At 38.7% G+C, this 22,226-nt stretch overlaps 1 long non-coding RNA gene across 1 annotated transcript in view; it reads right to left on the bottom strand.

Moving 5' to 3' along the window:
• Positions 1-18,374, bottom strand: part of LOC113479429 — a 40,954-nt gene extending 22,580 nt beyond the window's left edge. The window contains exon 1 of the long non-coding RNA XR_003398249.1: positions 18,214-18,374. This is a non-coding gene — a long non-coding RNA (uncharacterized LOC113479429). The remainder of the gene's footprint in view (positions 1-18,213) is intronic.
• Between the last annotated feature and the right edge of the window lie 3,852 nt (positions 18,375-22,226).

Here is a 22,226-nt window from a genome sequence, read left to right as displayed (position 1 = left end):
AAATTTTATCCTGAGTGCAAGGCAGAACACATGTAATCTTAAAGTTGTGCCCTGCTGATGCAGGAAAGCTTTGTGGGAAAGGAAGAATGCAATGTTTCTTTAAAATAGCAAAAATGTAGCTTTTCAATTCTCCGTTTTAAAAAAATATTTTATGACTTTGTAACAAAAAAAAATATGCTGCTCTTCAAATAAGTATGGAGTTTTTTCTGTCAGATGGAAAAAAAATAAAAATAATTGTGAATTAAAAGATCCTTCAGCACAGATACATATAACTTGGTTTTGTCTATATCCATTGTTAGCTTATCCATCAATGATCTCTAAATATTCCATCCTCCTTTTCTTAATGTAAATCCTTATCTTGGGTTTATCGCATTTCCAGCAGTTGACATTTTACAAAGCCATCCCCTGAGGCTGAACACATCTCTGAAAATCAGGAAACCTTTGCCAGATTTTTTTTTTACAGCCGGTTCTGAAAGTAAAACTGCAAAATGAAGGCTCTCTACATAGTTTAACTAATTTTAAATTAGGAACGTGATACTTTTCTTAAACTCTTATGATAGAACTTAAATGGCTGTGTGCATTATGGATGCTGATTGTTAAATGGATACACGTGTTCCAATGTCAAACAAACTTCCTGTAATAAGTCACATTCAGACTTCCTGAAACTCAATTATGTTTTCATTTGACTTTCATTATAACCGATTTTTACTATCTGTCTCTTTACTTGTAGAGATCTTATTTTTGTTATTATTTTAATGTGTTAAATGACTTTCCATTATGTTAATTTCCATTCTTATTGCTATGCTTAGAAAATACTTGTAATTTTAATAAAATAATTGTATTTTTAATTCTAACTAAAAGATCGTTAATTAATCCCCCTTTCTTTACAGAAGATGCAGTAAAATTGAAGGCTTATCTTGAATCACATACAGCTCTGTCTTTAACTAATATAGAGAATCAGCACTATCCCACTGTTAGCCCCATCTTGCTGGGTGATTCTTAGGTTGTGCCTCTGACTGTCTATGGGAAAGACAGAGAGCCAACCAGTGCTACTGCAACTAGAAGCAGTATATGTGAATCATCCCAGGTCATCTCTTCCAGAAGACCTATGAACACAGGCTGAATACCACAGGCAATGGTCATTTGCACAGAATTTGCAACATCAGGTTTTTCTGACAATGGACAAACACGACACTGATTATGCCAGAGCAGGCTAAAGAATAAAAGATTATTAAGGTGAGGACAACTTTATACTTTCAGGAGGGATGTGGTCATCTGGTTCTCAGCATTAACAGAATTATATGTGACTGTAAGATTATAACAAAGAGAGCAATATTATTTCTAGTTAAAGAAAGACACAGTGAGTGCCACAAAATCATGTTGTCTCTGGAGCTTGGTTACAAAATACTTTTTCTATGTTGGATAGTTTGTGCTTCATTAACATTTCAAATACTGACTTTTTAAAGCCAGCTAACTGAATGAGTATCAAAGAAACTGTATGTATGTATTTAAAGGTTTATCCAGCTATGTTCTGTCTTCATGTTTGTGGTATAGTTTGGTGATGCCTTCTGCCAGCCAGGACTAGAAGTGACTGACCGTCACACTGGCATGGTCTCTTGTTCACTGCTACTGAAGAACAGAATAAAGAGACTTTCTGCTCTCCTTCACATCAGCACAAATGCCCTCACAAAATTGCTAAAGGAGCATCCCTCTTTATTTATAGCCCCTACAATCACTCTCCATTCATGGAGTTTTAAACTGTCAAGCAAGCAATTTCCAGCCCACTTATTTCTGGGCTGGAAACCTATCTAAATCAGCCAGCTGTGAGTCAAACCTCTGAACTCAACCTCTAAACCTACTTGTCTTACCAGAACAGATCCAGCTGTGGCTTCTTTCCCGGTAAGAATCCATAGAGTCTATTACATGGATACCTCAAAAGCTGCAAGACTTTTAGTAAGGTAGATAAAACTTTTTAATATATTAAAGTACAATTGAAATACCAAAAGGCATAAAACCTAAGGAAAAGACTTTAACAGCTGGAGGGAAATAAGGGAGAGCATCTGTGAAAAGCTGTAAAACTTGTATCATAGCATTTTCTTGATCAACATCAGCACCATGACTTGGTGATAGCATCTTTTCAAGATGAGAAGCAACATTATCCGTCTTTATACTCAATGTCTTGGGCCTTTTTAAAATTGCACCACTTAAAGCAAACCTGTACTGAACTGAAAGTGCTCTTTGTATAGTTCTTTGTTTCCCATTAGCTTTAATTTTAACTCTCTGGTCTTATGGTATTCCTCAGTAAAACTCCAGTCCTTTTATCCTTCTACTTTATCGGCAAGTACATCCCCTTCTCTTTCCCTTCATCAGCCCAGTTTCCTGCATCTTTTCCAATGTGGTCTCCCATGAGTTTCACCTAAATCTCTTTGATGATACCGAGCACTTTTTTATCTTGTAATTATGTTTCTTCCTTGCATGCCTATTGACGATGACTGTTTCTCTATCTGACAGCACTTGGAAAGTTGTCATCATTACCTGCTCTGCTAAATGCATTATGACGGCTATCATGCAGCTGCTTCTTCCTCTAGTCTTCTCCAAAACACTGAGGGGACTTCTGGCCTTAGAAACACATTTCTAGTTTTATATATTTTCTCTGGAAAAAGTAACTTCAACTCAGTACAACTGAGAGAGCATGCTTAAAAAGCTCTCTGTCACTCCACGTAAAAATATATAACTATGAGGAACAGTAAAACTATGTCAGCATTGGCTAACAGTTGGGCTGCCCTGAGAAAGCAGCCTTGAAACTGTTTCTGGCATATGATAAGGCATAAGTGGCACTGAATAATGACTTATAAAATATTAGAGCAATAGCTGTTCAGATTTGTGACTATTTTTCTACTTTGTCTCATGACCAAAGTGACAAGACTTTTCCTTTCTGTGTGATCCTGCTTCAGCTGAAATTAATAATAAAACCCATAGAGTTCAGTGAGGGAATAATTAATGCTTTTTTTTTTTTTTTTCTTTTTTTCCAATCATAATTGGGTTTTGTACAGTCTTGTTTATTAATTCAGCTGAATTAAAAGTCTAGGGGCCATATAAATTCTTCAGAATAATATGTTTTAAGAGATTGCACTTGACTGGAGGTTTGTAGACCAAATAATGACTTGTACTGTGGTGGTGTGTTAAGAGCAATAAAAGCATCACCTTCATTTTGCTTCCCCTGCATTTTTACTAAAGTTTATAATGGCATCAGCTATCAAGAAGAGGCGTGTGAGCAATTTTAGGAAGCAGTTAAGGTTTTTTCTTTAAATCATCTGATATAGAGATAAAAGTTGAAACTTCAGTCTTATAATTTGAGAGATACAGTTTTTGTGATTTCATTTTGTTTCTGGTCTCTTTATTTAAAGAGATAAAAATGAATACCTGTCACAGAGCACTTACTCCCTGGACTCTCAGACAAAAAACTGCCACATGACTGACAAACATTCAATTTATAAACATGGAAAAAAGAAGAATCAGCTACACATTCAGCCCATGAATAGACATCTTAAGTGGCCAGCTAGCCTGCCAGTAAGTGGACCATCCTGCACCAGCTGAATCGTTGACTGAAGCACTCTTACAGATTGAAGTCACCAAGCTGCACAGGGTATCTTCCAGTGTTACCCACAAACACCATACATGACGAAATCAAAGATGAAGTAATCTAACAGTAAGAGTGAGCTGTTTCGTATCATTCAGACAAAGTCTTATATGTTTTTTATTCTTGTTGTTTGCCTAGTGCTTTGTTAGATTTTTCTGGTTGCAGTTTGTAATACTTCTCATTGCAGAGCCCGTCAGATTCTGAAAGTCTTCTGTCAAGCTCAGTGTAGTTCATGTGACAGTAAACAGAATTCCTGGCTTTGATCATAGACTGGTGGGATCTGATAGTTAACAGACTAAATAAAGGGAAAAGCCTGCCTTGAGGGGAAAAAAACACCCCTAAAAAGATAGCATTTTGGTATCTTGTCCTGAATGTTGATGGAATGTCACTTTTCCTGTAGTGAAGTGACAGTCTTTAGGATGGCAGAGCTTAGTTGGAGTTTGTAGAGTCTGCATTTCACAGCAGGACAGAGGACTTGCTGCTGAGGGAAATCTCTGATCATAGTTGACGGATGGTTAATTGTTCCTGTTGCTCAAAAAGGAAAAAACCTGACCTAAGCAGAAGGTTTCACAGACATGTCATCCAACACAAGAAATGTGTTAATTAAAAGAGTTTTCAGGACTTTTTTTTTTTTTTTTTTTTTTTTTTTTTTTGTGGGCTAGGTATATAAGATGGAAGACATTTTCAAGAACTGAGGCAGCAAGAAAAGAAATTAAAGGAATCAGAAAGATCAGAAGATGCTGGCATGTACAACATGTTGAAAATGCGGTATCCTTCAGTGACATCTAAGAGAAGTTCACCTGATAGATCTCAGACAAATGGGTCTGAAGATTATGTATACTGAATGTGTGGATATGATCAAGTATAAGAGTAAAAATAATGCTCAAGTAACTCAGGACTGACAGGTGTTCTTGGTACAAGATACAATAGAAAAATGAGTTTACCATACTAAAGGATGTGGAGGGTGAGTACAGAAATAGAATATGGACTGGGAAGGTGATCCCATGGGGAAAAGAGGAAATAAGATAAAAATCTGGAGAGAATTAAAGCTGATAAATGCAGAGAAAAATACGATTACTCCTTCAGTCCATGTGGGCTTAAATTAGTGTATGCTGTTTGTGGTATCTTTATGAAGCTATCTGTTTGAACAGTAGCTGTTAACAGGACTTGGACACAATTTCTCCCATTTTCTCTTAGTTTATAGAAGTCTAGACTTCATTAGAGATCATGAGAAAGAAGAGTGCTAGAAGTGCACAGGAACGACACCTAGATTTAGGCCTGTACAACAGGCAAATGTTAAGAAAAAATGACAGGATTGCCAGTAAATCATATGCAGGAAATTAATTGACAGGATCAGGTAGAACTGGAATCCTGGGGAATTGTGCTGGTTTGGGCTGGGGTAGAGTTAATTTTCTTCATTGTATCTTCTATGGGGGTAAGTTTTGGATTGTGCTGGATTTGTGCTGCGTTGGTAATTCAGGATGTGTTCATTACTGCTGAGCAGTGCTTACACAGACTCAAGGCCTTTTCTGCTTCTCACACCACCCCACTGGCAAGTAGGTTGGGTGGGCACAAGTAGATGGGAGGGGACACAGCTGGGACCACTGATTCCAGCTGACCAAAGGGACATCCCACACCATATGACATCATACTCAGCATATAAATCGAGGGGGAATAAGAAGGAAGGGGGGATGTTTGGAGTGATGGTGTTTGTCTTCCCAAGTACCTGTTATGTGTGATTGATACCTGGAGATGGGTAACACCTGCCTGCCTACGGGAAGTGGTGAATGAATTCCTTGTTTGGCTTTGCTTGTGTGCATGACTTCTGCTTCACCTGTTAAGCTGTCTTTATCTCAACCCATGATTTTTGTCACTTTTACCCTTCCAATTCTCTTCCCCATCTCAGGCTGTGTGGTACTTAGTTGCCAGCTGGGGTTAAACCATGACAGGGCTGAAAATTATATTGATGGGAGATGGACTATAACATATTTCTATGATATTTCAGGTGCTCTATGAATAGACAGTAAAATCAGACTAAGGAAAATACTGGTAACCACAGAAAGAGGACGTATATATTTTAAAAAGAAAAGGAATACAAATACATAAGAAAGTCAAGGTGATTTGTGGAATATTTGACTACTGGGATAAACACAAGGAATATGAAATTTACACTGCATGTGAATGGTGAGTTCAGTTATGGAAATACCTCTCCTGATTTAAGGTAAGCACAAATGATGTGGAGAACTTTAAGAAATGAGGGAAGAATGCCAGAAAAAGTCATAATATGCAGAAATGGTATAACTAATTGTAGTATAGAATAATTAAAATTTTCCCCATTTGCAAAAAACAAGTTGTAATATTAGACTAATTTTACTATACAGTATTATAAATAATATCAACTAAGGTAAATGTATCGCAATGGAAAAAGCAGACTGAATATTTTAAGCGTTATTTTAAGAATTTACTTTAAATTATATTCAAATAAACCATCTGCAATAGTTGCATAGCTGAACATTGAAAATGTTCATCATTCAGAACTTAGACTCAGGGAGAGACTTTGTCACACTCCGATGTTGGAACACAAAGGTGATTAATTCAAAAGACTGAGTGAGGGGCTACCTCAAATTAGCATGACTTTTTTTTTTTTTTTAGAGCATTTCAGTTTGTCAATAAGAACTGCCAATGACAAGAATTTGACTTTAAATTGCTACTTTCTAGGGTGGAGTCTTTCTTTCAAGACTGCAGTGAGGTTTTCCTAAAACCCCACTAATTCGGGGAGGCAAGAGTAACCTTTCGTTTTGAAACTGAAACTGAAGATAAATGGGCAAACTCCTTTGGCTCCATAGTGAAATATTTATTGTTTTTTACTGTTTTAGTTGCCCTTTTATAAAAATTTTAACCTCATTGCTCTTCTCCACAAAGTTCTACTGTTTATTTTGAAGCTGGTCCTGAGAGAGGCGTGGTAGTGTCTCCATTTCTCTCCTGAAGTTGCATCAATGCAACAAAATAAATAGTAAGATTTACTAGGACATAAATAGAGTAAGAATCAGCATGAATCTTATGGCCAAGCATCTAAAAGTGGAAACCGTATTCTAACCTATTACAACTTTTGCAGCTTGTCCAATGATTCTTGATTACACCTGAATTCGTTTCCCACACATTAAAAAAATATTTTAGCATGTTTATATTTAAGAAAGTTACAATTTTAAACAAGTGAATAGCATTATAATTCTGTTTCTTCACAGTTGTAACCCATGGTGTAAATCTGCACTACAAATTTGACTGATCTGTTGTACATAACACAGATGGACTTTACTGGCTCTGGACTCAGCTGTGGCTTTGCCTCAAGCAAAGAACTGCTGGTTTGCTGCCCCAGACAAAGACTGCAGTATGAAATATTAAGAATTCACAACCTGCCTTCCTTGCTGTGCCCCACTCTAAGTATTCATCACCAAGGCCAATATCTCTATGGCTGTTTTCTACCCTTACATATGGGCCAGAGCTAAGGACTCACTCCTGCCACTCTGATTTTCTCATTGTGCTGTGTTTTTTGTAGTTAGGCGAAGGAGAGAGAAGATGAGTGCGAATATTGTTGCTTTCCATATAATCTGACTCACATCCAGACCAAACTATATTTTAACCAATTTCTTGATGATGTTTGAATAAATTCAGTATGAAGTGCATTTAATTTGCTGAAAATAAAATATTCACATTTTTAGGTTTCAGAAGATAGCAGTTTTAAAGCTCTCAAATAATACTTTAGTCACATTGAATAAGACATAGAATACTGTCTGCTATTAAAGCCCAGAAACTTGACATAAAATCTTGACTGCTTTTCTGGTGTTGCCACAGATTTCTTATTTGTCCTTGAGTAAGCTATCTGTTCTTGGTGTCTAGGAAGAATATTAGGGGAATTTTTCCTCTCTAAAAGCAAAGCTTTCTTCTGGTGTTAATCACCTGATCGGATGTCTGAACTTCATTGATAGAGCCTGGAGGTCTTTGGGTTGACACCCTTATAGTTCAGAGATTACTTCCCCAAACGGAAAAGTACATCTTGGCATTTTACAACCAAGCTACAGTCACTCTGTTCACAGTCCAAGCCAGCAGGGAGCCATCCAAATGCAAATATTTTAGCATTGATCCTATGCCAATATACCTTCCTTCTCAGTAGGCTTTTGGTCCTCTCTTAGTATACCAAAGAAAGCTTGCATCTGTTCAGATAATGGGTGTATCAAGTTCCTGTTTACCCACAAAATCCAGATGCCCCAGAGCCTTGGTGGACTAAACACAGGGGTATCTTTTCTTTTTTTTTTTTTTTTTCCGAAAGCAAGAAATGCCATTTCTCCAAGAACAATATTAGTTTTGTACTTTGGATTCTAATCTACACTGAAAATCTTTAGCATACCCTTCAGAACAGTTCACCAATGATAGTTAAGGCACTATGAACTGCCAAAGTATCATAGAGAAGATTCATGAATGCATGTTATTTCTTACCCTGTTTTTCTGAACATCTGTTATGGCCACTGCTGAAGATGGCATCTTTCATTAGACAGACCTTTGGTCTGACCTGCCATGTTAACTATCTTACAGTTGTAAGTAACTAAAATCTATTATATATCTCTTGATATACTTTTAGCCCCCCACGTTCTTTGCTGATGCAGGTAGTTTCTGCTTGAATGAATGTATGTGATGTATACATAAAATTCTCCAGAAACATTTTTAGTCTAGAAGCTGTTTTCAGAATGTTTAAGAACGAACCTTGAAAGGTTTGAACCTTGCAATTTTGAAATATCACTCTTAAAAGGAAAAAGAGTTGTGTTATTTCTCCCTTGACATGGACAATTAACTTTGGAAGTCTGGGGAGTGGGAGAAAAAAGACAGTGAAAATTTTTATAGTTTGTCAATATAAGACAGAGAGCATGCTTAGATTTGCACTTCAGAATGTGGGGGAAATATATGTAATATAGAATTGGTATTTATCTTTCCAAATAAGTGAATAATTTTTATCCATACGATATGAGAGTGATTGCAAGATGTCCGTAGCCAAAATGTAGCATTGGACCCCACAGTAAATGACATAGTGAATTAATACTGTCTATATAATCGCATAACCGTTTCAACTCTAGATGCATTACACCACCAGAATATCACTCAGAGTAATCCTGTAGCTACATGTGAAATATTAGTCACTCAAGAAATACAAACATATCTCTTTCACACTAGTATTATCTCAAGCAAATAAATTTTATATTTTTAATCAAGAGCAAAACAAAATAAAATAAAGCTAATCAGTTTGTTAGATGCTTTCAGCCAAAAGCAGGTTTTTAATATCTAAGAACAGATGTAATAAGCCTGTTGCCTGAGAAAAGAGATAGAGCTCTTACTCCAAAGAAGAGACGAGCTTTAAAATGTATTTGAAGTTACTAATGGCACGCTTATGAATTAACTATTTGCTTTATTAAGTGGTTAGTTTCTGAAGTTTTACAGCTCTTCAAGGGTTTCTCTCTAATTTTATATTTCTCTTTGATATCATTTTAGAAAGTAATTAAATACATGTCTAATAAGGGAAGCTGTATAAACCCATGCTTGACATAAGGAGATGTGCTTTGCAATAAAAGATCAAGACTGAGTGAAATGTTCCTACACTTTATACATGGCAGCTCTATTTTCAGTGTTTGAATTTTCAGGAATAGACCCATAGTTTAGTAATCGTTGGGTTATTGGTACTTATGCGTAGCTTTCCTTACAATCCTTTAAAAAACCTGTCATACCCTGTTAGCAAGTGTGTGTTGCCCTAGGATGCAGATCGTTATAATTTATGTGATATCACATCCAGAGGCAAGTTCTCATAATCACTAGTTTAAAATAGAGCGTATTTCTTCATTCAGTTCATTATGATACTCTCAGACATAAAGGGGGGGGGGATATCTGCAAATTTCAATGTCATAAAGTTAAAAATTAAACAGTATGTTCCTTAAGAATATGAAATGAAAAATTTCCCGTAGCACCATTATTGCTGAGTCTCTGATCTCACATCCCTAAAACAAATAAGGACAGAAATGGACTGCTTGTTTCCTTATGGGGACTGGGCCTACTTCCTCTAACAGTATTGATTAGAGCAAAAATAGTTATTGTGTGTAATTGTGTCCTACAACTTCTGGTCCTGATGAAACTGCCCCTGCTGGCCTCAGAGAGTCAGCAGCTCCTGGGTGCCTGGGAAGTTCAATAGATCATGATGCTGAAGACACTGCTGGGATGTTGGCCTGTTGTTCAGGAGCACAAAATGCCATCCTGTAGCCAGGCATAGCAAAAAATTTCTGTACTTGAACTAGCTCATAGTCTGACTGGAGTGACTTTGCAGCTGTCCAGATAACATCGTGAAGGTTCTGAGACAGGATTGTAAGTCTGTGGTCTGAGACTGCAATATAAGGGAAAAAAAAACATTTCTGCATACAGCCAGGGACCCATACTGTGGATATTGGATAGATGGGAGAATCTGACACCTGAACACGCGTGAGATCTGGAATATCTGCCTGACACATTCCAGTTACAGCAGGCAGGATGATAGATGGCTTTGTATATCTATCTCATGCCTTGTACTTCAATGCTCTCATTTCAAAGGGTAGATGGAGCATGTGACTCCTGGACCAAATTGAAGGAGGTAGGATGCCACCACGTGTACAGACAAAATACGCCTGTTTCAGGGTGCCAGAGATGGGTTTCTTATCCTGAAGGGTTGTGTCAGGAAACAGAGTGGGCTGCTCTGTAAGGGAGGGCAAACCAGGAGACAAAGATGACAGCCAGGCTGGCAGGGCAGTGCCCTCACCCTCAGGGTGCAGTCCCACAATACCCTTAAAAAAAGAGCAGAGAAAGGGTTCAGTAGCCAGGTTCAGCTAACAGTGATGATCAGACAAATCTGTAGCGATGAGGAAGACCTGAGGTCAGGCCAGGAAGTCAAGGAAAAATGCAACACTAGGCACAGCACGCCCATGCCACAGCTCAGGCTAGATCAAGTGTCTAAGTGTAGTTAGAGCTCTTGAGCTACCACTACCTGGGAGGCTGCATGGATGGAGGTCCCAGATGAGGCTTCCCACAGCTGCTTCTCACAACTGCCCTGTTTTCATGAAGCTCAGACCTAAGCTTACACAGCTGTGCCATATCAAAGCAGACCATGAACACAGGCAGCTAAACACCTAGGAGAGGGGAGAGGAGGTTAGAGAGGATTACAGGCAAAGGAGGCTATTAACTGGTCAGAGCAATTAGATCCTGTTGGTACATTCAAGGCACCAGTAGTTTTGCAGTTGCTATTGTCTCAAAGGGGGAATAATAACATGGCGCTTGTAGGAGACCAAGGGAGGGAGATCATACTGTGAATAGGACAAACAATACCATTTAGGAGAATTGTAGCTTTATTTGACTCCTTGCTATTTGATTGTAGATGGTAGTATGAGGGCACTTTTCTTACCTTACCAGACTCAACAGGCAAGGCATCTGTGAGCAGTGTTGGAGTTGTCACCAAAGGACTGCAGTAAAAGCCTTTAAATGAAGTGTACAAGGTAAGGCACGGGGGGAAGGTTCCCAGGGCAGGAACTTTAGCAGTTTACATGCAAATGAAAAGGGCCCTATGTGAGGTGCAAATGAGTTTTCAATACACAGGGCAAGAGCACCCTTCTGTTCATGTGTGCTAAGGATGCAGTATGTGATCTCCCAATGAATCTGGAGGCTTCTCGAATTTGATCACAAACACATGTGATCAAATTGGATGGCTTTGGGCCTCAAGGCACACCCAGACACAGCCACTGAAGGCAACACAAACATCAACTCTCTCATTAAGTATTGTACCTTGGATCCTGCTTGTTGATGCGGAGTTGACCTGCTGACTGAACCAGGCATCCAAACAGAAGCGTGTCACTTGCCCCTTAGCCAGGAGCAGATAGCATACAACTTCAAAGAGAAATTAAAATCCCTTTGCGGAAAATCCATGGATTTTTAACTCAGGAAGCTGTTCTGGGATAATATGACACTGAACTGGTGTAAATACAGACATGCCTCAGGGTTTTACTGTCTTAGTGTTAAATCACAGAGCCAGATGAACACAAACTGGCCCCAAAGAAGAGGGTGACAGGTTAGCTGTGGAGGGCAGAGCTCTTGGAGAAGTCTGTGTTGTGTTTTATGCTGTTTTTTGTTATAGGGTACAGAGCTGGTGTTTTCTGTGCCCTGGAGAAAGATTGGGGGTGTGTGTGTGTGTTTAGAAGTAAATAATATGCATAGTCATTATGTTACAAAAGTAGCTAAAAGAGGGATATTATGAAACAATGTAAGGAAAGAACACGGTGACAGATTAAAAAAGTGGATAAAAATAATGAATAATGCGAAGCTGAGAAAGGAATGGAAGATACGAAGATGGAAATTGAGAGGATATGAAATTAAGCAAAGATACAAAAAGATGAAAATCAAACTGAAAATCAAAGATGTCTAAGGATTACTTTTCCAATCAGCAATTAAAAGGTTTTTGAATTAATTAATGGCTGAAATAATTTGCCACAGAGAGAGGAATGTGCTTGGTAGAACACTCACTAGTATTTATAATTTTGTACAACAACTATATGAGTTCTTTCACAGCTGATTAATTAAATTACTGCAGACTTTAGTGACACAGTTGTGGTAGTGCAACTCCTCCATCATCTTTGGGCGCTTGTTGCGATCCACCCCTCCAACCCTGGGGTACATATCAACCCAAGATGGACAGTCACCTCCTGACATTCTAGTACATCTGTACCTGGGTCGTGGCCCAAAGGGGGTGATACCAGAACTTCAACATCTATCAAGTTCTGGGCCTGCACAACTAGTGGAAAGTACCAGACTATCTCATCATGTGAGTTAGTCTGAAATGGAAAAGTACCTGATGAAAGTAAATTGTCTCAGACCTAAGTTAGCAACCTGAAGCAAGACCCTTTGAGCTTTCCTGGATCACAGTGGGCTGTGATCAGCATCTCCCCTGAGATGGGACACCTCCCAGGCACAGACTACTTAAGGTTTAAAGATTGTCTGCTGACAAAGCTGAAGAAAAGTCAGGGCAAAGTGAGACTTCTTGAGGCTCAATTACTGCCCGTTGTGGAGTATCATTGCAGTGAGTATTTGCTCTAAACTTGTGAAGAGGGAAATTTTAAATGTAGGTTAGCCTCTTCCATCTACCTCTGTACCTATCTATGTGTTTAAATATGCACAATTGAGTTCATGGGCGTGGGTGTCTACTTCACTGTATCAGAATATTTCTGTCTGTGTATATGCTTTGTGACTGACAAGGAAAAATTATATTCTATAACCTAGGTAGAGTTGCCTGGATCAGGCTGGTAGTTATTTAAATCTGTATTTATTTCTAAAAAACAAACTAAAAAACAAAACAAAACAAACACATATAAAAAACCAATTAAATGCTTAGGTGAAATACCATAAATGTTTTTAAGTAATATTACAGAATACCCTTTTTATAAACAGAAAACTACTTTTTACCATACATGGCAATATTGCTTTAGATCTTTAAATGCTAAAATTACCATTTTTTAAAATGGCAAGTGAATTAGAAGCACAGTTTTGAAACTACTGCATGAAACTCCCACTTTGCTTCATACCTGAAATTACTCTCTTGCTTGCTAAAAACAACAGGGTCACCTGGGCCAAGCAAATATGTGAGCTTCAGATTGTATTCAAAATAAAGATATATTCACAAGTTATTGGATAGGCAATTTTACATATTTTCAATTAAGCAGGCTGAATAGCCAAAGCCTTTTTAGTCCATTTATGAGTCATACAGAAGCAGATACACAGAAGCAATTAATTTTGACAACAAAACCTAAGCTTTTTATCTCTGTATTCTCTAATGCATTCCAAGTACTAAACACTCAAATACAAAAATGTCAAGTAGTGAGTCTAGTTTGAAATATAAATATGACGTCTGACTTGCTTATAAGCAGTTTGGCACTAGATAACATGATGTGCAAATAGTTTCTCTGTAAAAAAAAATCATTCAAATGAGTTTTTTCATCATATGCATGATACATTTTCATCGCAGTACACTTTGAAGGTATGCTCTGATTCTGCATGCCATGTGACTGACACACGGGCATCGTTTTCCTGTTCTTCAGTTGAATGATTGTAGATCTCGACTTCTTGCTCCCATAATATCAGATGTCTTCACAGACACTCTTAAAGAAAAAGTAGTTCAGTTTTACAGCTGAAATGAGCATTGCTTTCCTGCCTCTCCCATCACCCCCCTTTTAAGAAAGAAAGCATTAATTGAATTGCTATTTGCAGTTCACTAGTTCCAAAATGAAGAATCCTTTGGGGTTTTTTCCATGTTTCTAATCCTTTTGACGTTTTTCATTTAGAGACAACCACAGAATTTTTTGGTGGGCTTGATTGTAGTACATTCAGAGCAAATAAATTGGCATTTTTTTCCTTCTGTGAATTCTCTATGCTTCCTTGATAATACTTTCTCCTGAACTTAGTGCAATTCTTAACGCATAACTATGGATCATCAGGGTTAACAATGACTCAAAGAGTACTCCTTGACTCAGACTTAAATAGAGAAAATGTTTATCTGCAGCAAACTATTTTTTAATAGACTGGTTCTTAACACAAAGCAATCTTTTTTATTATGTAGATGGTGGCACCATCTCTACAAAGTAAACCTGTTAAAGCATCAGAGATGTGGAAGGCTAACTAGACACAGACATTGATCCCACTTGAAAATCTAATCCTTTCCCTGGTTTTGTTTTGGTTTTGGTTTTGTTTTTTCCTTAATTGGTACAAGAATCACATAACATGATTATAAATAGGTCTGTGCATCTGTTGGCCTTTCACAGCTTTTCAATGAATGAGATACCTTTAATTTAGTCAGTTAGATTTCTTCCTTATAGTCACTTTTAAAACCTTGACACTGCCGTAACTATTTTTCTTCACCCATAAATTAATTCATACCTTTTGAGATGAAGAATGTGTTTCCACAGAAGATTTCTCCAAAACAGAGTGAAAGATCACTCCTCTGGGTAAAGAAAAGGTAGCAAAGAGTTGCCAGTTCAACCTCCTGATGTCTCCCATAGTTGTCCAGGAATTTTCTCAGTCTTTACTATAGTTTTATGCTCCTGTACAGATGCAGAATTTACAAAATACCCATTTTTGGCCAAATAAACATTTTGTTTCAAAGCTCTGATGTTGTTCAGGAATTCCCAAGCTCCTACTTCTTCCAAGAGATCTACCTTGGAAGTTGCCCGTACATGTTCAGGGACACAAAAACTTGCTAGTGTTATTTTCCTCATTTGTAAAATACCTGTCAATATCCACAAGGATTATTTCAGTCTCTATGAGAAAGCACTTCCAGGTAAGAAAGTACCATTCAGCATGAAGATTGTGGTGTGCATTTCTAGGAATAGTCCAGCAGTGAAGTTACTGAACTCCTCAGATCTATTCAGCAAACAACCAAGGCTACATCCTCATACAGGCTGCTTGCTTTCTTGACTGTTCTTGATTTCTTAATATTGAAAAATGAGTCATTCCCTTCCTGGTCATTTACATCCTTGATATTTTCTCATTATTCACTTCAGATTAGAGCTGAAGGCTTTCAACGTTCATGGCAAATCTGTAGCCTTCAGCGAAAATTTTCAACTCTGAATTTTGTCAAGTAAGAGAAAACAACTTTGACACATTTAGACTCCCTGACCTTTTATGGATGAAAATGAGCAAACACTCAACACTTTGATGTAAAAGACTACAGAGGGGAACACTCAGTTGTCAGTTTAGCCAATACACCTCTGAAATGAACAAGGTGAATGACAAGCTATTTGCAGACATCTGCAATTCCAGTTTCCAATCTAAGGACATACAGCAATTCTGCAGATCATCTTGTGATGGTGGAAGGAAACAGGAATTTGTGCAGGAACCTACTAAACAGGAAAAGAGCATACAACCTGGCTGAGCACTTAGCACTGTTACAATACATTCAGGATCATGTTTACTATAAAAATAAAAATGAATTATATGTATAGGTAGGTCGTGACAACATTACCAGGAGAAGTCCTAAAGAAATGAAGAGAGATTTCAGGTACTTGGGGGAAAAGATTAAGGGGTCGGGGGCGCAAACTGTGTTCAGCTCCATCCCTTCAGTTGGGGGGATGAATGAAGAGGAATATCAGAGAACTCAGCAGATTAATTTGTGGCTCCAAGACTGGTGTTACTGTCAGGGCTTTGGATTTTTTAATCATGGGTTGGTATACAGGGCACCAGACCTTTTGGCATTAGATGGAATGCATCTGTGCCAGAGAGGGAAAAGGATCTTGGGGCAGGAGTTATCTGGGCTCATTGAGAGCGCTTTAAACTAGATTGGAAGGGGGAAGGGGGCAAAACATCAGCCCATCCAAAGTGCATCTATACCAATGCACACAGCATGGGTAACAAACAGGAGGAGCTTGAAGCTGTGATGGAACAGGAAATTATGATGTAGTGGCTATCACAGAAGCATGGAGGGATGTCTGCCATGACTGGAGTGTGACAGTTGATGGCTACAAGCTCCTTAGAAGGGGTAGACAAGGAAGGAGAGGCGGTGGGGTGGCACTGTATGTTAGGGACTGTTATGATTGCTTTGAGCACAAGTGTAGTGAAGACAGCATGGAGTGTCTTTGCATTTGGATGAGGGGGAAGGCCAACAGGGCAGATGTTGTAGTAGGATTCTACTATAGGCCACCCAACCAGGACAGAGAGGTGGGTGAAATATTCTACAGACACTTAGGTGAAATCTCATGATCGCTTGCCCTTGTTCTTGTGAGAGGCTTTAACTTCCCAGACATCTGCTGGAAATACAACACAGCAGAGCGGGACCAGTCCCGGAGATTCCTGGAATGTGTGGGAGACAACTTCCTGATGCAACTGGTGAGAGAACCAACCAGAGGAGGTGCCCTGCTGGATCTCCTCTTTGTGAGCAGAGGACTGGTGGATGATGTGATGGATGGAGGCCAACTAGGGCACAGCGATTGTGAAATAATAGTGTTCTCTATTCTTAGAGAGGTCAGGAAAGGGCTAAGCAGGACTGACATACTGGACTTCCAAAGGGCTGTCTTTGCCTTGTTTAGACACCTGCTTGACAGGATCCCTTGGGAGACAATCCTGAAGGGTATAGAGGTCCAGGAAGGCTGGGTGCTGGAGAGCTGCCAGTCAGAGAGGGACCTGGGGGTGTTGATTGACAGCCCGATGAACAGGAGCCAGCAGTGTGCCCAGGTGGCCAAGAAGGCCAATGGCATCCTGGCTTGTGTCAGCAATAGCCGTGGCCAGCAGGGACAGGGAAGGGATCTGCCCCCTGTACTCGGCACTGGTGAGGCCGCCCCTCACTACAAAAAGGACATGGAATGACTCGAGCGTGCCCAGAGAAGGGCAACGGAGCTGGTGCAGGGTCTGGAGCACAGGTTGTACCGGGAGCGGCTGAGGGAACTGGGGATGTTTAGTCTGGAGAAGAGGAGGCTGAGGGGAGACCTCATTGCCCTCTACAGCTCCCTGAAAGGAGGTTGCAGGGAGCTGGGGATGAGCCTCTTTAACCAAGTAACAAGCGACAGGACAAGAAGTAATGGCCTCAAGTTGCACCAGGGAAGGTTTAGACTAGATATTAGGAAGCATTTCTTTACAGAACGGTTTGTTAGGCATTGGAATGGGCTGCCCAGGTCAGAGGTGGAGTCCCCATCCCTGGAGGTGTTTAATAGTAGAGTTGACAGTGCTGAGGGATATGGTGTAGTTGGGAACTGTCAGTGTTACATTAACAGTTGTACTGGATGATCCTCAAGGTCATTTCCAACCTAGCTGATTTTGTGATTATATGATATAAATGAAATAAATACCCTATCGAGTCTTTACCTGCTTGATTCAAAATTTTTTCACAATTTCATTATAAGTAAAAGATAAAAACTGTAGATTCACAAAATTTTAATGGGTTTTTTCTTTTTTATGGTACAGACCTGGTATTCATACTAGTGGGCTTAAATTTATTACATGGCAAAGTAAACATGAAATTTATGACAGAATTTGCATCTGGCACAAGTGAATTTTAAGGAGACCACAGTTTAGAAAGCCTCTAGTCCTGTAAATGGAGATTGCCAGGGCATTTTACCTTCCAGCTCCAAGTCTTGAAACCAATAACCTGGAATGTGCTCTGACATATATCCACCCCAGTTCAAAGATATCTAAACCACACCAAATAAGACATAACATCTGACTGTGCTAACTCAAGTCATTTAAGGTATGTTAAATAGTAAGACTGTAGAAAATGTTTACCATGTTTACCATGTTCAAAGAGGGAACAGTATGCAAAATGGTCACTACTTTTGACAGTGGTTTCACAGCAGAGAAAGACATTAATGTTTATAACAAAGCTGCCTCCCAGACAAATTCTGTGGCATTAGGATTCAATAAAGAAAAAAAAAAAAAAAGGTACCAGTTTATTCATTTTAGGAAGAGAGTAAGAGACTGAGAAGGGCATAGGTCAAAAGAGAAAAGTGGTACAGGTGTGTGGTATATTGAAAGTGAGGACTTACTGTGCATTTGCAGCTCCTGTCGTGTCAAGTGTTCCTATTATTGCTATTGCATATAGTGTGGTGGTGAGGAGGGAATTGGTTCAGAACTTTGGCTCCTAAAATGAAAGTTTTGGAGAGTCTGAGACCTCCCAGGAGCATTTGGGCCACACAAAGCTGATGTTTTGCATTTTCATCACAGGCTGTTTTGCCCTGACAGTTTTCTGTGTCTTTTTAAATGAAGAGAACAGACAAAGGCAGCAGTGTAAGTCAAATTCCCCTGAAGACAATGTAACTAGGCCAGCTGACACGCTGAGGCCTTGCTGAATAGAACAAGTGCTGCTCATTCCCCCTGCCACAATAAAAGCTGTGTCAAATACCTAAAAGCTTTGTAATGTCCATGCAGCCTTAATTTAACTCGCTTCTGTGCATGCACTGTGTACGTATACTTGTGGTTGATGAAATAAAAGCTTCCAGCTGATGGAAGGTAACATTCACTTCATTTGCAAACTGTGCTTAGTTTTCCCTGACAGCTCAAAACTTCATGAAATTTCAAAGAAAGAAGTAGAACTACTTTCTTCTTACAAACTTCCCCTCCTGATCCTGCCTGCAAAACATATAGTACGTTGTCCTAACCTGGGAGGTCCTAGACCCCTTCCAAGGAAAATGGTAGTAAACACGGAGAAATGTTTGAGAACTTTAACAGCAGACAGGCTCTCCTGTGTGTATGCATGTATGTGCATATGCATACATGCCTTTCTATGTCAGCTGTTCATAACTGATTAACGAGTTTTCCCAGCTACCAGACAACATTACTTTTCCAGGGCTAAAGTTGCTGGTTCAGTTCTGTAGGGAACGGAACGTGTCGCTGAGAACTACCAGAGCAAGTGCAGCAGAGTACAGTGAGGAGTGCACCTCATCGAGTTCACTCTAGACATTTGCTAAAAAGCAGGTGCTGTAGAAGTAGAAATGCACTTTCAGGTCTCCTGGGTTCTGATTGAATTGCTAAAGGGGTGAACTGTGTTCCCATTGTGTTTTCCATCATTCTCTTTCAAGAACACACTGTTGATTAAGGGCAGGAATTCTGAAGCTGACTCCTTAATTCAAAGTGTGCAACTCTTAGAGGGCTCATGGCAGGACCTTGCATACCCTTAGTTGTTCAATAGACCTGAATGTGAGCAAGATGCTGATTTACAATTGCATTATGTTTGGTATTAAATATACTGTAATCCTGAATACTGAACTCTAGTTTTCATGGTCTAGTTTGTGCCAAACCATGTGATCAGAAATCCCCATCTGACCCTAGCTCTACATGTAGAAGTTTTGCTGACAGCTGCAGAATCTGGTGTAAATCCCTTGGTTAAATCCTAAGCAATGAAAGACAGTGAGTATAATCAATGCAACTGGAAAAAGTGATTTGGTTTTGTGGCAATGAATTGAAAGTGTGGTATAGAAATGAAACTGCTAAAATTCCATGTATCTCTTTACATACACACTGTTGCACAAAGGATATGCTTTACTGCATTCCTGGAAGCAATGAGCAAGGGATTTAAAAAGGGAACTATATATTCAAAATGTATATAAAAAATATGGGAAATTTTCTCCTAAAGGCCTTGTGACAGAGCTATAAATACAGATAACAGCAGCAGGTTAGATGCATTTTAGAATCCAGAGTCTTGTTCTACTGTGCCTTAACCAAGCAACTTTAAATACAGGGGTGGTTTTGTTTTGCTATTATTTTTTTCTTTGTATATATAATAGATTCATAGAATAGTTTGGGTTTGAAGGGACCTTTAAAGGTCTGGAGTTGCTACCATTATTAAGAATTGCTTTTTTTTTTTTTTTTTTTTTTTTTTTTTTTAGATAATGTAGATATGTTTCTTTAATATTTTTCTGTTGTATATAAGTGATCTATCAAGTTTATTGGCTTTCACAACATACCCCAGAGCTCCACCTTTTTTGTGCAAGCTACTAGTTCCATTTCCAACAAGATCTACTTTACAATCTTTGCTAATAGTCTTATAATTTTCTTCACTACTAGACTCTATTTGATATCACAGGGCTTGTGCTCAAGTAAAGCAATTTAGCAGAGAAAACAGCATTATTAACCTCTGACTATTGTGTAACATTAGAGCAACAAAGATATTTGTAGTTGTATTAGTCTACTTTATTTTTACAGTAATGGAATTCTTAAATTTTCTCACTGACAGAGGGTAAGACCTACATCAACATTTAGTCTGAAATTTTTAAAAAAATGGAGGATGAATTTAGGCTCTGACGTATCCTAGGACATTCCAAGTCACACCAAATATTCACAGCAGTCAAAAATAGCTCCCTTGGAGTACAACTGGAGGAGCTCCACGTCAGCTGTCAGTATTGCATAGCCTATATGGACTTGGACAAGGTGACTGTTCATCACCTCCAGCTCTGTGCGTATTAAGACTCCTGCCATTGAAACACATTTGATTTCAGTAGGGGACAGCATACCTCTGGTATGTCAACAGAAACACATAAGAATTACATAGAGATCTTTCTGGAATTGGCATGGATTACATTTTGCACTAATGGGTATCTTATTTTTAAAGAGATAAATTGCTGGAACTTCCTCTTAGCAAAACATCTCAGAGTAGAAAAATAATTAGAAAGGACAATAATTAGATCAGAACAAGAAAATGACTGAGAATTGGAGATTTTCCTTTGACAGAATCATCACTGGGGATGTGGGGATTAGAATAGTGAGGAACAGTAGTGTGAACTACCCTGACTTCCAGCAAGATTGTGATACTTTCTCCATGACAGCAGAAACGTGGAGGCATAAAATCACTACCCTGTTGAGCAGCAATACTGAAAGATCAGTTATCAAGAGCACCCTGACAAAGCACGGTGATACCTCAAGGGCAATGTCCCAGGGTACATAGAAGCTCCAATTCTATTCAGAATACTGATAAGCAGCTCTGCTTAAAATAGAGTATATAGCTATTTTAGCGATTTCGTTATGAAAATCTTGGCCTGGACCTCAGAACAAGATGAAATTCAGGAAGATATGCAAAATTAAATGTTTGGATTTGGTAACTCACCCTCAGAAAGACAAGCTAGTGAAGCAGTAGTACCACAGGAGAAAATTATGGTGATATTTGCAGATAAACAATTAACATAATCCAACAGTGTAGTATTATTGAACAGAAGCAGGTTTTATTCCAAGGTGTGCTAATAGAGCTGTCATATGAAAGGTATGTCTGAAACTGTCAGAGATTAAGAAACATTCACCTTTCTGTAACAACTCTGGCTTTGTTCAATACTGCAGTTGAATGGAGTCCTCTGTCCTGTAAAACCATTTTTTTCCCCTGTTGTGCAAGGGGAAAAAACACTATACAATATACTGAAAATTTATGGAAAAAAATGTACAGTCAAAATAATCTGAAGTTTTCTTCATGGGGAAACACCTACTTCATTAAAATACAACCACAGGAGGTCCACGTTATTGGCAAGAACTGGACAATATTCTTTATTCAAGTAACAGCACTATTTTCGTGGGAGAAGCCACTCTGTGAAACAAGGACTGCACTATAGTTTGCAACAGTCACTTTCCCAGAGGGGTACACAGCAGTGATGTTTTTAATACCATACAGATCATCATCACAATGCATTAAATAGTTAGTGACAGACTGTTTTGTCAATAGAGAGATTATTTATAAATAGGATGGCTGGAAGCTGACTGTTATTGAGTCAGGAGTCACAGAAAACTTCACAGTGAAAGGAAGAATTAGAGTCCTTGGCTCTTAATTCAGCCCTTATTCATGAATTTCATCCTAAATTGTCTTAAAAATGGAATTTAAAAATCAAATGTAGTTGCTAATAGGCATCTCATTTCAAGCTGCAAATAAACTATATCAGACTAAAACAACAAGGTTGCAGTTTAGGTGCAGTGTCAAAAATAGACCATGATACAGAAAGCCTGAAGTTATCTTTAAATACTTTCAGATGACACAGAATGTTAATTAAATGAGTGTTTTGCTGCACATAATTGACAGGGCTCT

This window comes from Athene cunicularia, assembly GCF_003259725.1.
Source record: "Athene cunicularia isolate RWA chromosome 4 unlocalized genomic scaffold, athCun1 chr4_part1, whole genome shotgun sequence".
NCBI classification, from domain to species: Eukaryota; Metazoa; Chordata; class Aves; order Strigiformes; family Strigidae; genus Athene; species Athene cunicularia.
This window is presented reverse-complemented; position numbering and strand designations above follow the sequence as displayed.